The sequence below is a fragment of the Tiliqua scincoides genome, chromosome 13, assembly GCF_035046505.1.
Source record: "Tiliqua scincoides isolate rTilSci1 chromosome 13, rTilSci1.hap2, whole genome shotgun sequence".
Lineage (NCBI taxonomy): Eukaryota > Metazoa > Chordata > Lepidosauria > Squamata > Scincidae > Tiliqua > Tiliqua scincoides.
This window is the reverse complement of record NC_089833.1, coordinates 7940588-7954695: the sequence shown is the minus strand read 5'-3', so window position 1 is coordinate 7954695 and position 14108 is coordinate 7940588. Positions and strand designations below refer to the sequence as shown.

The 14108-nt window shown below is 48.3% G+C and overlaps 1 pseudogene; it reads left to right on the top strand.

Moving 5' to 3' along the window:
- Positions 1 to 13721: 13721 nt before the first annotated feature.
- On the top strand, positions 13722 to 13839 carry LOC136633824 (5S ribosomal RNA; annotated as a pseudogene).
- Positions 13840 to 14108: the final 269 nt, after the last annotated feature.

Genomic DNA, 14108 nt, shown 5'->3' with positions numbered 1-14108 from the left:
TGCCGTGGCACCCTAGTGTGCCGCAAGTGGTCCACTGGTGTGCCACAGGAATTTGGGGGAAGATCATTTATTAGTAGGGCCAATGGGGATGCGAGCCCCCCACTGGCAGCATGGTGTGCCTTGTCAGTTGCCAAAAACCTGATGGTGTGCCTTGACAATTTTAGTGCCTTGTCAGTGTGCCACGAGATGAAAAAGCTTGAAAATCACTGGTCTAGCAGTTAAGTTTCTGAATGGCGTACAGATTCATTCTGTGCAAAGCATGCTTGGCACAAGGGATGTGCCTGGGAACTACAGCCCCATGAAGTGCACTGACTGCAGTATCAGGCCACCCACAAGGCAGTGTCTACACACACAGACACACACAGACACACACACGGAATAATGTGATTCCATCGCCCGCATTTTAAAGAAATAAACAGCTCAATCCCTAAGCATGTGTACTCTGAAATAATTTCTATTGAAGTTAATGAGATCTACTCCTGAGTAAGTGTGTATAGGATTGCAGCCAAAGTCCACTCTGTTTATTTATTTTGCCTGGCTGCAAACTAAAAACTTCCCTGCCTGAGCACTTCCTTGCTGCTTCAGCTCTTCTTACCCTGAAACGAAACTCTCTCATACAACACCGTCTATACCTGCCAGCTGAGGAAAACACTTGATGCGTCTGATAAAGTGGAATCCTGCTGTAATAAGTCTGGTAGTTCTTTAGGTACTTCAAGACCCTTGGCCGTTTTTAGCATGTCTTTTAATACACTTCTCAAGTCACAAATCAGGGCCGGCCCATCCATGAGAGCAACTGAGGCGGTAGCCTCAGGCAGCAGGTGACCACATCCACCCGCCCAAGTGCTGCCACTGCTCCTACTACAGCCAGATGATTCAATCCCTCATGTTGTGCAAAAAAAGAGAGGCGACAGAGAAAAAGAGCTTAATGTGGCCGCAGTAAAATCATGGCTATTAGAATTTCAGATCATTACACTGTTTGAAACTGGATTAAATGTCACGTTGGAAAACTGGTCACTATCACCCACAGTTTCTTAGGACTACCAGCAGCCTCATTGGTCAGTTTTGAGTTAAGAAAAATCTACTTTTTGTTCCATAAGGCAGTTGCGTTTTCCTTTTTTTCTGGTTTTTCAGCTATAACTTTTGGTAGAATACAGATATTTAAGCACGGTTTGTTTCACTGCGTTCTGTGTTAAGTCACACATCAAATGATATATAACATCATGGCATAATTCAAAAACAACAAGTTTTTACCACTTTTGCCAATAGTGGTATCACCCCCCACCCCCAAGTGCATCGCTCGGTGTGGACTGCACCCTCTATTGGCACCACAACAACCCTTAAAAAAAACAAAAAACCTGACTGCATTTCTCTCCTCCTCTCCCAATATTTCCACATCGTTTTCACGTATCCCAAGCAGTTGAAAATTTCAATGTCTGTGACAGTCAAAAGAGAATATTGTACTCCCACTCCGTCTTCCTAATACTGCATCATTCCCTTTTGCGCAGAACCTTATTTCAAAAGCCTATTACAGGCCGGTGCTTTTGACACATGCCTTTTTGAGTGACAAAGTCAGCTTGACCTGAATATCCTTGTATGCCAGGTCAAAGTCGGTGTTATGTATTCCACATTGATAACCCTCACAGTTGCTGCTGAGGCAGGTTCACTGTAGATCAATGAGAAGACAACCCTCTTCTTTTGTGGGAAGCATTGTCACCTTTCATAGCCTCGATCAGCTGCAGCCATTCTCAAGGCACTTCTTGCTACCCGGTAATTTGCCTGGCCAATTGTGACTGGACGTCACAGTACATTCCGAAGAGGCAGCAAAAACCACAGAGAGCCTTGTGCCATCTCTAAACACCAGCAAAATTATTGTGGTGTGGGCCATTGTCCATAAGAGCTTATTTCATTCCATGCTCTTAGTCCTGGTCTTAAAATGATGCACCTCCCACAGGTGTATGAGGAGTCTGCAGAACTTGATCCGGGCCAAGGGTGATCCCAGACCAAGGGTGCAATCCTAACCAACTTTCCAGCACTGGCATAGCAGTGTGAATGGGATGTGTGCTGCATCCTGCAGTTGGGGGGCAGTCATGGAGGCCTCCTCAAAATAAGGCAATGTTTGTTCCCTTACCTCGGAGTTGCATTGCCCTTATGTCAGTGCTGGAAAGTTGGTTAGGATTGTGGCCTGAGGCAGTCACCTCAGGAAGAAAATTGGCAGGGGTGCCCTCCTCTTATTCTTCCTCCTCCTGCTTCCTGGATTCATAAAAGAAGAGAGGAAGTAACTAGAAGAAGGGTAGAGGAGAGCGGTGGGCTAGAATGTCAGGCAGTGGAGGAGAGGGGGTAGATGGAGGTGATACCTTCCACCACTCTGCAGTCTGAGATGACAGTCTCAACTGGCCTCACAGATGGGCCAGCCCTGGTTACGGGTAACTCTGAAGGTGATTTAAAATTACTCCCAAACCTTCTGTTGTGCCCCCTGCCTCAGTGGAATGAATCTTTTTTCTTGTGTCCTTCTGCTGTGGGAGAAAAAGGTCAGCTGTAGCTCACCATCTATACATTTCGATGCCAAGGGATCTGCCTCTATCTTTCTGATAGAGGAGAATCCCATGAACCAGCCGCGAGAGGAGGCACTGACATGGATGTTGCCATCTGTTAGTGTTTTAATTGCCCTCGACGTCACAAGTCCTTTCCGCTGTCTCCAGTTCTGCTGTGGGAAGATGAGTTCCACGCCAAACGTTTATTTATGCCGCACACTTGTGGTTGCAATGGCTGGGCTGGAAAATGACGTCCTTAACGCCACGTTGAAAATATACAGCGGAGTTTTAAGAGAGAAAAGCCTCACAGCAAAGCAAGCAGAATGTTATTATAACGCCTGTCACATAGGACAGAGCAAGGAGCTGAATCACTGCTATGGCACAGTTAAAGAATGGTGAGTCACCGTTGGCCTAATCAAGTGTATCAATAACTCCGGGAGAGAGCTTGCTTTGCAGCGCAAAATTAGCTTCCTCCACCAGCATTCAAGTTTCCTCAGTCTAGGGATGTTCTTGTCTCACTTTGTAACTTGCCACAAATCAGGGGGGCTACTCTGGAGAGAAAAGTGCATCAATCTGTCATTTCCTTAGTTGTGATTCCCCCCCCCAACCTTTCCACTGTTTTGCTTCTTGACCCCTCTGCAAATTGCAGGAGCTATTTCTGATCTATATGCAGTTAGCAGCTATCCTGCAAACTGCAGGAGCTGAGCTCTTGGCAGGGTAATTAGCAGCTAAAATATATGAATAGCCTCAGGGCTTGAGGCAATTATTTGTCTGATCTTTCCATCCACCCTTGGGCGACCCACCCAAAATCAGGTTGCAACCCACCAGTGGGTCCTGACCCACATTTGGGAACCTAAAAGCTTCCAGTCCACACTTGGTCACCGGATGGAGCAGCAAAGCGATTCTGTGAATGTGTCCTCAGTACGCACAACGTTTGTGGATATGCTTGACTCAGAAACTGTAAACTCCCCAAGTAAACATTGCACATCAGCTTGCAGTAACTACGGGATAGTCACTGCCAACTCCATGTAATTGCTTTAAAAATTTCACAGTACCAAGAAACCTTGGGAAAAGGCCCAGCAAGACTTAATGAATCTCTTATAAATCGAGACACAAATCTTGGTTGAAGCCAAGCTATCTATTGCAATATATGGAAAGAAAGAAGGAAAGAATCCAGGAAAGGTCAGGAATTGGGTCAGGAATCTGCGCAAACTTTATTTTCCCTCTTAGGGCCAAGAGACTTGTGATGCGATGCGAGTCATCCATGATGGGCTCTCCTGAGAGCTTTTCCTTTCACTTCAGGAGCCAGGGAGGTGGGGGGTCAACCCCTTTCCCCCTTGATGAATTCACACACAGCAATGCTTCTATTAGTCATGGGGGAGGGGGGAAACAGCAACACTTCTATTCCAGTTCAAATGGGGAGGCCCTGTGGTAGCTTCTCATGAAAGTAAAAGACTTTGGGTGAGCCTGTCATATGCAGTCTGACCCCCCGCGCCACACACAGATGCTGCAATTCTGAGTTATCACTTTAACAGGAACCAAGGTGCTAGCCCTCATGATTGCCAGAGGAAGGCAGTGTCTGCTTGAGCCTGAGAAAACAGGAGGAGTCATCCGCAGCAAGGAATCATCGGTGTACCAGATGAATTGGAAAGGATGCGGTCAGGAGGAGAAGCCTCCGCATCAACGGAGGCACCGAGCCTTGCATCGGCCCAGCTCGGCCGACACAAGGCTCTAGGGGTAAGTGGGGAGGGGGCGGGAGGGAGGTGTTTCTGGGCAGGGGGAGAGCGGGTGGTGGGCGGCCCTGGGGGTGGGCAGGCGGGGAGCCAGAGGCAGGGCAGGAATGTCTACTCTTGCAAGCCCTATCCTCTCCCACCTCCACTCACGCCCTTGCTCCCCAAGATCTGGACCAGGCAGGTGATGTGGCACATCTAAGACCTATCTAGGTGGGGAGAGTACTGTCATGATGGGGGGGGGGGCTTTGTGGCTCCTTGTCCTCCTCCCTCTTTTCACTTACTGGCTTGTGTGTGCCCTGCAAAGAGATCCCACTGTGGTACATTTAGATCAGTGTTCTTCAACCGTGGGGTTGGGATCCCAATGCGGTCACAAAGCTTCAGTTGTGGGGTTGTGGCAACTTATGGGAATGAAAAAGGTTGAAGATCACTGGACCAGAGCACCATCAGGTAAAGGGGGAGGCATCTGGTGTACCCCTTCAGGAACCATGAGATTGTGTCCCAATCCTGCTCAGGTTCTCATCAATTGTGCTAACGTAACGTGCTGGAATCCCTAGCATGTATGCACTGCTGAAACAGAGACGCCTGCGTTGGCTCGGTCATGTCGTGGGAATGGATGATGGGCGGATCCCAAAGGATCTCCTCTATGGTGAACTCGTGCAAGGAAAGCGCCCTACAGGTAGACCACAGCTGTGATACAAGGACATCTGCAAGAGGGATCTGAAGGCCTTAGGAGTGGACCTCAACAGGTGGGAAACCCTGGCCTCTGAGCGGCCCGCTTGGAGGCAGGCTGTGCAGCATGGCCTTTCCCAGTTTGAAGAGACACTTGGCCAACAGTCTGAGGCTAAGAGGCAAAGAAGGAAGGCCCATAGCCAGGGAGACAGACCAGGGACAGACTGTACTTGCTCCCAGTGTGGAAGGGATTGTCACTCCCGAATTGGCCTTTTCAGCCACACTAGACGCTGTTCCAGAACCACCTTTCAGAGCGCGATACCACAGTCTTTCGAGACTGAAGGTTGCCAATACAAAAAATAAACTATTGCTAGTTAATTCAGGCTTCAGGGAGGTAACACTTTCTGCTCTCTCTCCAAGAATATTTGGTTACAGTGCTGGGAGGACACTATGGGGTTGAGAGTGGGTGGCAATGGGGATGGGGGACTAGGTTAGTGTCCTGGGAGATCCTGGGGAGATCCCCGGGAGATCAGAGCAGCTTGAAGCCACTCCACTCTCCTCGGTGGCGCAAGTCCGAGGAGACCCGTAGTGGCAAGGACGCCTTGCCCAGAGGCAAAGGGAAAAGTTTCCCCTTGCTTCTGGCTGAGCCCTGGATACAGTGCAAGTCTCCTGGTTTGCCTGATGGTAAGATGGCACCCAAAGTCAAATAACTAAATGGTTCCCTGTCCCATTTCCCTGTCCCCATTTCCCCTGGGGGCTGGGGATAAGAATAGGCCCTCAGTTTGGCTGTACTTGTCGTAAGAGGCGACTGAACAGCCACCGGGTAGATGGGACTTGTCAGCCTGGGAAGGCAGCTCATCCGAGAGAAGGAAAACTCTGATCCCAAACCTCCACTGCCTTGTGGCTACATCCAGTTATGGAAAAGGCTTCAGGAGTCAACCTCGAGGCAAAATCAGGAGCCGGAGTCCCTGAGGCAGTTCATGGCTGAACACAGTCACATTCTGGCAACTCCTGCGATGCCGCTGGAACCAACCGTATTGGCCTCTGCCTTTCCATTGGACCATTTCAGCGACGTGGAGAGGGGGGATTTGCTGCATGGGTAACAGTCTATCCTCCATACCTACTTTACCCAGGCTTCGCGCACTGGAGAGGACACTCTGTTCCAGAACCACCATTCAGAGCGTGACACCATAGTCTTCCGAGACTGAAGGATGCCAACAACTCCCTGTCCCAAAGGGGCTCGCAATCTAAAAAGATGCAGAAGAACACCAGCAAACAGCCACTAGAAAAGACACCGTGCTGGGGTGAAGAGGGACAGTCGCTCTCCCCCTGCTACATATAAGAGGAACACCACTTAAAAAAGTGTCTCTAGTCCAGTTAGCAAGAGATTGCAAGCATCTGCATTTGTGTCTCCTTTCAAATGCACAGGCTGGGCACACAAACACCCAGGCATCAAGTATCAGTCCCCCCCAGAGCAAACAGCATGCCCTTGGAGACCCTCTCTAAGGCCTTCATTGGCTGCATTACAGCTCCCAAACTGTTTTGCCTCCTTCCCCCACCTGCCTGCAGACATGTCCAACAGCTAGCCGCCCCCAGCCATTACAGCTATCAAGGGCGAGCTCCTTCAGCTCACTCTGGAAATCTCATCGGTTCCCATTGGCAAACAATCAAATTATTCAGAAGTCAGTAATCCCTTGCACATCATTAAGCATGCTTTAAATCCATTGAGGCATGCCAATAGCATCCCTAGTATAGATATGTGCTTCCAGTGATCAGCCCTGGGGTAATTTCATCTGCACTGTTTAATTGCACAGATAAATTATTCCTGCTTCCTTCCAAGTAATTATTGCGGATTACTTTGTGCTCTGTTCTTCATGCTAACTGTAGAATATTGAGCAAAAACAACAAATGAAGGTTGCTGGGGCGGGAGGTGTCTAGGCTCTTTTGAGATGATTGCAAAGGAGTGAGACGCTGGAGGAGATATTAAGTGGTAATATAATTAGGAGACGTCCTTGGAGCTCCATCGTACAACATTGTTAACTTGAGCGCCCGTCTTCTTGGTGTCCTGTTCAGAGCGCCTAGAGATTTTGTCAAGGAACAGATGGGAATAACACAGGTTGACACCATGTTTGGAATCCTGTATCGCATCCGTGGTCCCCACCAAACGACAACAACAACTACTTCATCCGAGCATCTGTTCTCAGTGTGATCGGCCACCCTGTATATGAAGTAACCATCTACTCAGTGAGACCATTGACCCTTCTAAGGGCCCAATCCTAAAGTCGCCAGCGGTGGCAGTACGAGTGTACCGCCATAAAGCATGTTTGCGGCACCAGGAGAGGAGGCAGCGCCAGCACCAACTGGGCCTCAGTGCCAGGAGAATGCCCGCGACATGCCACCAGCGGTAAGTGGCACCACCAGATAGAAGCTGTCTATCCCTTCAAAAGAGACACAGGTGCAAAACAGAGCCCCAACCATGGGGCGGGCTGCACAGCTGCCATCTCTGGTGGCAGTGATACCCACAAAACACGACGCTTGAAAAACTAATATTTGCAAAAGGGAAGCAAGCCTTCCATGAATTTCACTGGCAGAGTTGCAGCCTTACAAGTAAATACCTTCCAGAAGGGTAGTTGTGTGAGTCTGTTTCATCAAAGGACACCTTCAAAACACTTGATGGTGCCTTGAAGACGACAGATTTATTGTAGAAGATGGTTTCACAGACTTGCCACATTTGCTGAACTGAGTTCTAGTTTATGAAAGCATGTGCTACAGTCAGTTTGAAATCCTTAGGGGGCCACAAGGCTCTTACCAACAAGATGTCCCTAAGATCAGCATAGCAGGGAGGAATCTTCCAGCCCAATCCTATCCACACTTTCCTGAGAGTAAGCCCCATTGACTCAAATGGGACTTACCTCTGAGTAGACATGCAGAGGATTGGGCTGTCAGTAAGCACTGTATGGATCAATGTCAAAGGGTCAAACCCATGTGTGTTTGGTTCCCTATATCTTTCCTCCCTCTCTTTGCTTTTTTTTTTTTTTAATTAAAAGGCCACAAGGCTGTTCTTAGTTTCCAACAGAGGCAAAATGTTTTGGTCACTACCAAGTTTCCTGCGGACTCTCCAATAGGCTACCAGTTCAATTAACGTGGAACCACAGAGGCTGTTGAACTGCACAGAGAGGTGCTTGGGGCTGCCACAATCTCGGCAGAGGCAAAGAAGCGAGGGCAGGATGGTTCCACCAAATGTCAGGGGGCATGCAGAACGGCGCATGAGAATGCTGTACAGAAAAGCAGAGGTAAGCATAACAAGAGACCCTATAAGTAGAGATGGCATTAACACATATGTGAACTTTGTCGTGTTGTCCCCACTCTCCCGCTGCCCTTTTACTTTGAACAGTTTCTAATTCTTTGTAACTTAGCTGTGTCTTCCCTCCCCTTGAAGATTATATTCTCTAGAGATGCATCATCCTGTAGGCTCATTAGCTTCTTCTGGAAGTGACAATCAGTTGCTGGGGGAAGAGGTGGGAGCAGATGAATGGAAGATGCAAGCTGGAAGAACAAACACTCTTATCTGGAGCAGAAAATAAATTCCTGAAAGCATCAGACCAGTGCAGGTTTGCCTTTGAGGCGACCACCTGTAGAGCTGTCAAGTGCAAGAGAGGATACACTCCCCTAGCTTCAGAAGCTGCATAAAAAAACAACTCACAGATGCTTGTATTTGCAAATGTTCTCAGGTTTATAGCATAACCTCTTGCTGACTTGTTAGAAGTGCTTGTTTCTGGTGAGTAAGATAGCATTACAGCCTAAGTCTTACTGAACACAGTGGGGTTTCTTCTGCTTAAAAACAGTTTTCAAAGACCTCTACATATTCTTCGTATTTATGCGCTGCTTTTCCTCGGAGAAGTGAGGAGTGCAATGGCTCCTTTCTCTTCTTTTCTCCTCACAACAACCTTGCAAGGTAGGTTAAGTCATTCCCCCCCCCCTTCCCAGTGAGGTTTATGGCTGAATGAGGATTTGGTTGCAGCTCTTTCGGGTCAAAAGTCCAAGGCTTCAACCACTGTACCATGCTTGGCTCTCAGTGATGCACATGCAGGAGGCAGGTGGGTCTTCTGGAGGTCTGCAACAGGTGGGTCAGGACCCACAGGAAGGAAAGGCGGGGCAGAAGGGCACAGTAGTATTGTATGCGGATTGGCAGCCACATAGGTGGAAAAACTACAGAAACCGTGAAATTACACTGCTCACTTTCAGCCTAATCCTAACCAACTTTCCAGAGCCAATGCAGCAGGGCCATCAGGGTATGCGCTGCAATGTGTGGTGGGGGTTGTCATACAGTTGCATCTCACTCCCAGGGTTTTGGGTGCTCAGAGTTGTTGGTTCTGAACCCTAGAGCCCTCAAAGATCCCTGTTCAGTAGTACTGCCACCACCCTGTAAGAGCCAGTGCCTCAGTCCAGGGAAACCGAGACCCTCTAGGCTTAACTATATCCCTTGTAGGCACTGAGCACTTTCTTTACTTAAAGTCTCAGTCCTCAAGTTTCTAGTCCACAATGAGGATTTTTGGTAGCTTGCTGAAGGGCTAGGCAGGATTCTGAACCTTTGTCCCCAACAGACAATGAACCAACATGGTAAAAAGATTTTCCACTTTATTAAATACATAGGGTTACAAAAGGTTACAAAAGGCAGCAAATGCTAGAGGCATAAAAACTTCTAGGAAACGTATCAGCATAAAACAACAAAGCTAACTGGCTAACTCTATTATTCTCTAACCCTCACCTGGTCAGCTTCTTTTGTAGATCCTCAGGCCAGTTACCTATGGCCACATGGTCCTGGCGGGGCAGGATGTGCACCCACCACCTCTCTCACCAAGAGACAAGGAACAAAGACCCTGTCCTCCGGAAGTGGGGCTGGATGCTAGCCCTCTCAGCTCTTCCCTCCCCCCTGGAGATCTGCCTGCATTCCATCCTTGATTGGTGTCTTTCTGGCTGCCTAGGTGCTACATAATCACCTTCCATTGAGTTGTAAATCCTAGCAGCTAGGAAATGCAAGCCACTTCTGTGTAACTGTTTTAGCTTGGTTCAGGCCTTGCAATGCTACTAGGCCTGAACTGTACATATTCATGACAGGGGTACAGTCATGGGGCCCTCCTCAAGCTAAGGGAACATTTTTTTCCCTTACCCTGGGGCTGCGTTTCAGCTGCATCTGTGCTGGAAAGTTGGTTAGGATTGGGCTGTTTCTTGCCTACCGGACTCTTATAGGTGGCCTCCCACCAGCAAAACAGAGCTCTGTCATCCTCATCACCTTGGCTACTCCTGCTGGCAAATTTGCTCCCAGGTTGCATCCTCACTATTGTCCTTTACTGCTGTTGGGGGTGGGGGGCTGCTTTTCTGCACTCAGTGCCAAGTGAGAACAGGGTTTCCATGTTCCTTTCAATATAGTGCTTTATTTCCCTATTGCAAAATTGAACGCTTGTAAAATAAACAAACCAGACAAACATTAAATCACACACCTGGCAAATTAAAATAAATCAGCTGACTGCATCACAAATACATCTGATACATGGACCTACTGGAGATTGAAAAGGGATCAAGCCAGCTAATGTGGACTGCTTTGCAGTCTTGTTGATCTCAATGGGGGCTGCAAACGAAGCACCTGCTTAATTTTCCCATTGAAATAAATGGCATTGGAAAAAGCTAGGCTGCAACTGGATTGCACAAAATCTTGAATGAGTGGATAGTCCCACAAGACCATGTGCCATGCTCAGACTGTGGTAGCCTCAAAAAAGGCATAGTGGAAATGGAAAAGGTGCAAAAGAGAGTGACTAAGATGATTACGGGGCTGGGGCACCTTCCTTATGAGGAAAGGCTACGGCGTTTGGGCCTCTTCAGCCTAGAAAAGAGGCGCCTGAGGGGGGACATGATTGAGACATGCAAAATTATGCAGGGGATGGACAGAGTGGATAGGGAGATGCTCTTTACACTCTCACTTAACACCAAAACCAGGGGACATCCACTCAAATTGAGTGTTGGGAGAGTTAGGACAGACAAGAGAAAATATTTCTTTAGTCAGCGTGTGGTTGGTCTGTGGAACTCCTTGCCACAGGATGTGGTGATGGCGTCTAGCCTGGATGCCTTTAAAAGGGGATTGGACAAGTTTCTGGAGGAAAAATCCATTACGGGGTACAAGCCATGATGTGTATGCGCAACCTCCTGATTTTAGGAATGGGTTAAGTCAGAATGCCAGATGTAGGGGACAGCACCAGGATGAGGTCTCTTGTTATCTGGTGTGCTCCCTGGGGCATTTGGTGGGCCGCTGTGAGATACAGGAAGCTGGACTAGATGGGCCTATGGCCTGCTCCAGCGGGGCTGTTCTTATGTTCTTAACTACAATTCCCAGGAGGCCTTGCAGGTCTCTTGTTATCAGGTGTGCTCCCTGGGCATTTGGTGGGCCGCTGTGAGATACAGGAAGCTGGACTAGATGGGCCTGTGGCCTGCTCCAGCGGGGCTGTTCTTATGTTCTTAACTACAGTTCCCAGGAGGCCTTGCAGGTCTCTTGTTATCAGGTGTGCTCCCTGGGCATTTGGTGGGCCGCTGTGAGATACAGGAAGCTGGACTAGATGGGCCTATGGCCTGCTCCAGCGGGGCTGTTCTTATGTTCTTAACTACAATTCCCAGGAGGCCTTGCAGGTCTCTTGTTATCTGGTGTGCTCCCTGGGGCATTTGGTGGGCCGCTGTGAGATGCAGGAAGCTGGACTAGATGGGCCTCTGGCCTGATCCAGCGGGGCTGTTCTTATGTTCTTAACTACAATTCCCAGGAGGCCTTGCAGGTCTCTTGTTATCTGGTGTGCTCCCTGGGCATTTGGTGGGCCGCTGTGAGATACAGGAAGCTGGACTAGATGGGCCTGTGGCCTGATCCAGTGGGGCTGTTCTTATGTTCTTATGCCTATGAAGCAATGCTCCGTGGCTCCCAGAGAGATGGGACTACTGAACCTAAAGTCCCAAACCCTTTCCTACTGCTTAATTCCAACTTGTCAAAATAAACACATACTCAAAAGATCCTCAAGTTAAGATTTTGACAATTTTCGGGGGGGGGGGGGGGAAGAGAATTCCATCACTGCCTGGCAGCTGTTGAGTCAGGCATTGCTCACCCAGACTGGCAGCACTTCTCCAGGGATTTTAGACTGCAGTCCTTCCCATCCCTATGTGCGGATGCTAAGAGAGATCAAACCTGGGCATGCAAAGCAAGTCCTCTACCCATGAGTTACAGCCCTTTCCTGGTTCTTGCAAAGAAAAAGCAAACAACAAATGGGCCACTACCTTTCTTATGGAATCTGATACGCTCTTTTTAATCAGCTGAATACATTGGTTCCCTGCCTCTTCGGTGGCGATTGAGGCAGCTTTCAATATGAGCGGAAACCAATAAACCACACATACCTAAAGCAGCAATAAAAGCCCACAAGGAGCAGCTATCCGTCAGAGCAACAAGAGGAGAACACTATAAAAAAATAAATGTAAATTGTAAATAATGCTAACGACTTAAAACAAATCCCCTGGGAGTCTTGAAAGGCATTTATGTTTTCACATGTGATATATGGCCCTTCCTCCAAGGGAGCTCAGGGCTGTGCACAGGGTTGGCCTCTCCATGAGGCCAACTGAAACAGTTGCCTCAGGCAGCAGATTTAGTGGGGGGCATTTATCTCTGTCCGCCTACTTGTCTCCACTGCACTTTCTTTTCCTTCCACTCCCTGGGTTGGAAAAGGAAGAGGGGAACAGAGAGGAAGAGGAAATGGGGAAGGGAGTGCTGAGACACCATTGGGTAAAGGGGGCAGCATTTGGCATGTCCTTCAGTGTCAGGATGTCTAGGGCCACCCCCTGGCTATGTGCATAACTCCTTGTAAGACAGTTTAGGCTGAGAGGGGGTCCAAGATCATAAAGGCTTGGACAGTTTCATGGCTGAGCGGGGAAGTGAATCCTGTACTTCCCAGCTCACCTCTGACACCTCCTAATCATTATAGCGCACTGGCTCTGTGTAAATCTCTCCATACATCCCGGGAACAGGGGCAGTTAATTCACTAAAATTAACTGGATTGCAACAAGTTAAGGCTGCAATTTTACTTTTGTTTCTCGACTTGATTGCAATTGTTTATTGATTCAGAGATGCCCCACCTCTTCTTTTTTTTTTTTTTACAAAAAATACTCAAAAAGCCTTCTTGCAGTGCAAACAAGATGAAAATGGAATCTCAGAATATGGTGATAAACTAACTAGCAAAACAACAGCAAAGTATTCAAAAAGGAGGAGTCTGGTCTAGAGCAGGGGTGCGCAATAGGTGGATCGCGATCTACCGGTAGATCGCGAGGCAAAATGAGTAGATCGCGGAGTGCCGACCCCCCCCCTTTCAGGTGCCTCTGGGAGGAAACGCCGGGAGTAAGGCCCATTGTACTCAATGGGGCTTACTCCCAGGTAAGTGTGGCTAGGATTGCAGCCTCACAGCCTAATCCTAGGCATGTCTAGTCAGGAGTAAGTCCTGTTATACTCAGTGGGGCTCAAGGTACACCAACATACATTGTACACATAAATGTTATATGTTATGATGGCGCGAACATTGTAAAAAAAACTCTGGTAGATCTCCGGGCCTTGCTGGGTTTCAAAGCAGCTCTCGAGCCAAAAAACTGTGAGCATCCCTGGTCTAGAGGGTAGAGCCTCCGTTTGCCTGAAGATAACAGCCAAAGGTCGCCAGTTTGAGGCCACCGGCATGTGAACAGTGAGACCTTGAAACAGCTGACAAGCTGAGTTTTTCCATCTGTTCTTGTTACCCTGCACATGCCTGATCTCATCTGATCTCAGAAGCTAAGCAGGGTCAGGCCTGGTTAGTACTTGGATGGGAGACCTCCTGGGAATACCGGATCCTGTAGGCTTATACCATAGTCTTTCGAGACTGAAGGTTGCCAACCATTTCTTTGGCCGTCCTTCGAGTGAGATATGAAGGATTGTCAGCTTGCGTGGGAGGCAACTGGAGGCCAGAATGTGATACCAGATCATAAAAGGATCCATCTGAAATGTTGTGGTTCTTGAAAGACAGAACCTTCTTCAATTGTAAAAATCCCTATAGGGATTTAGTATAGCCCGCCTATGTAAACCGCCTTGAAATAAAGTCTGAGGAGAAATCTGACAACCATGAAAGGC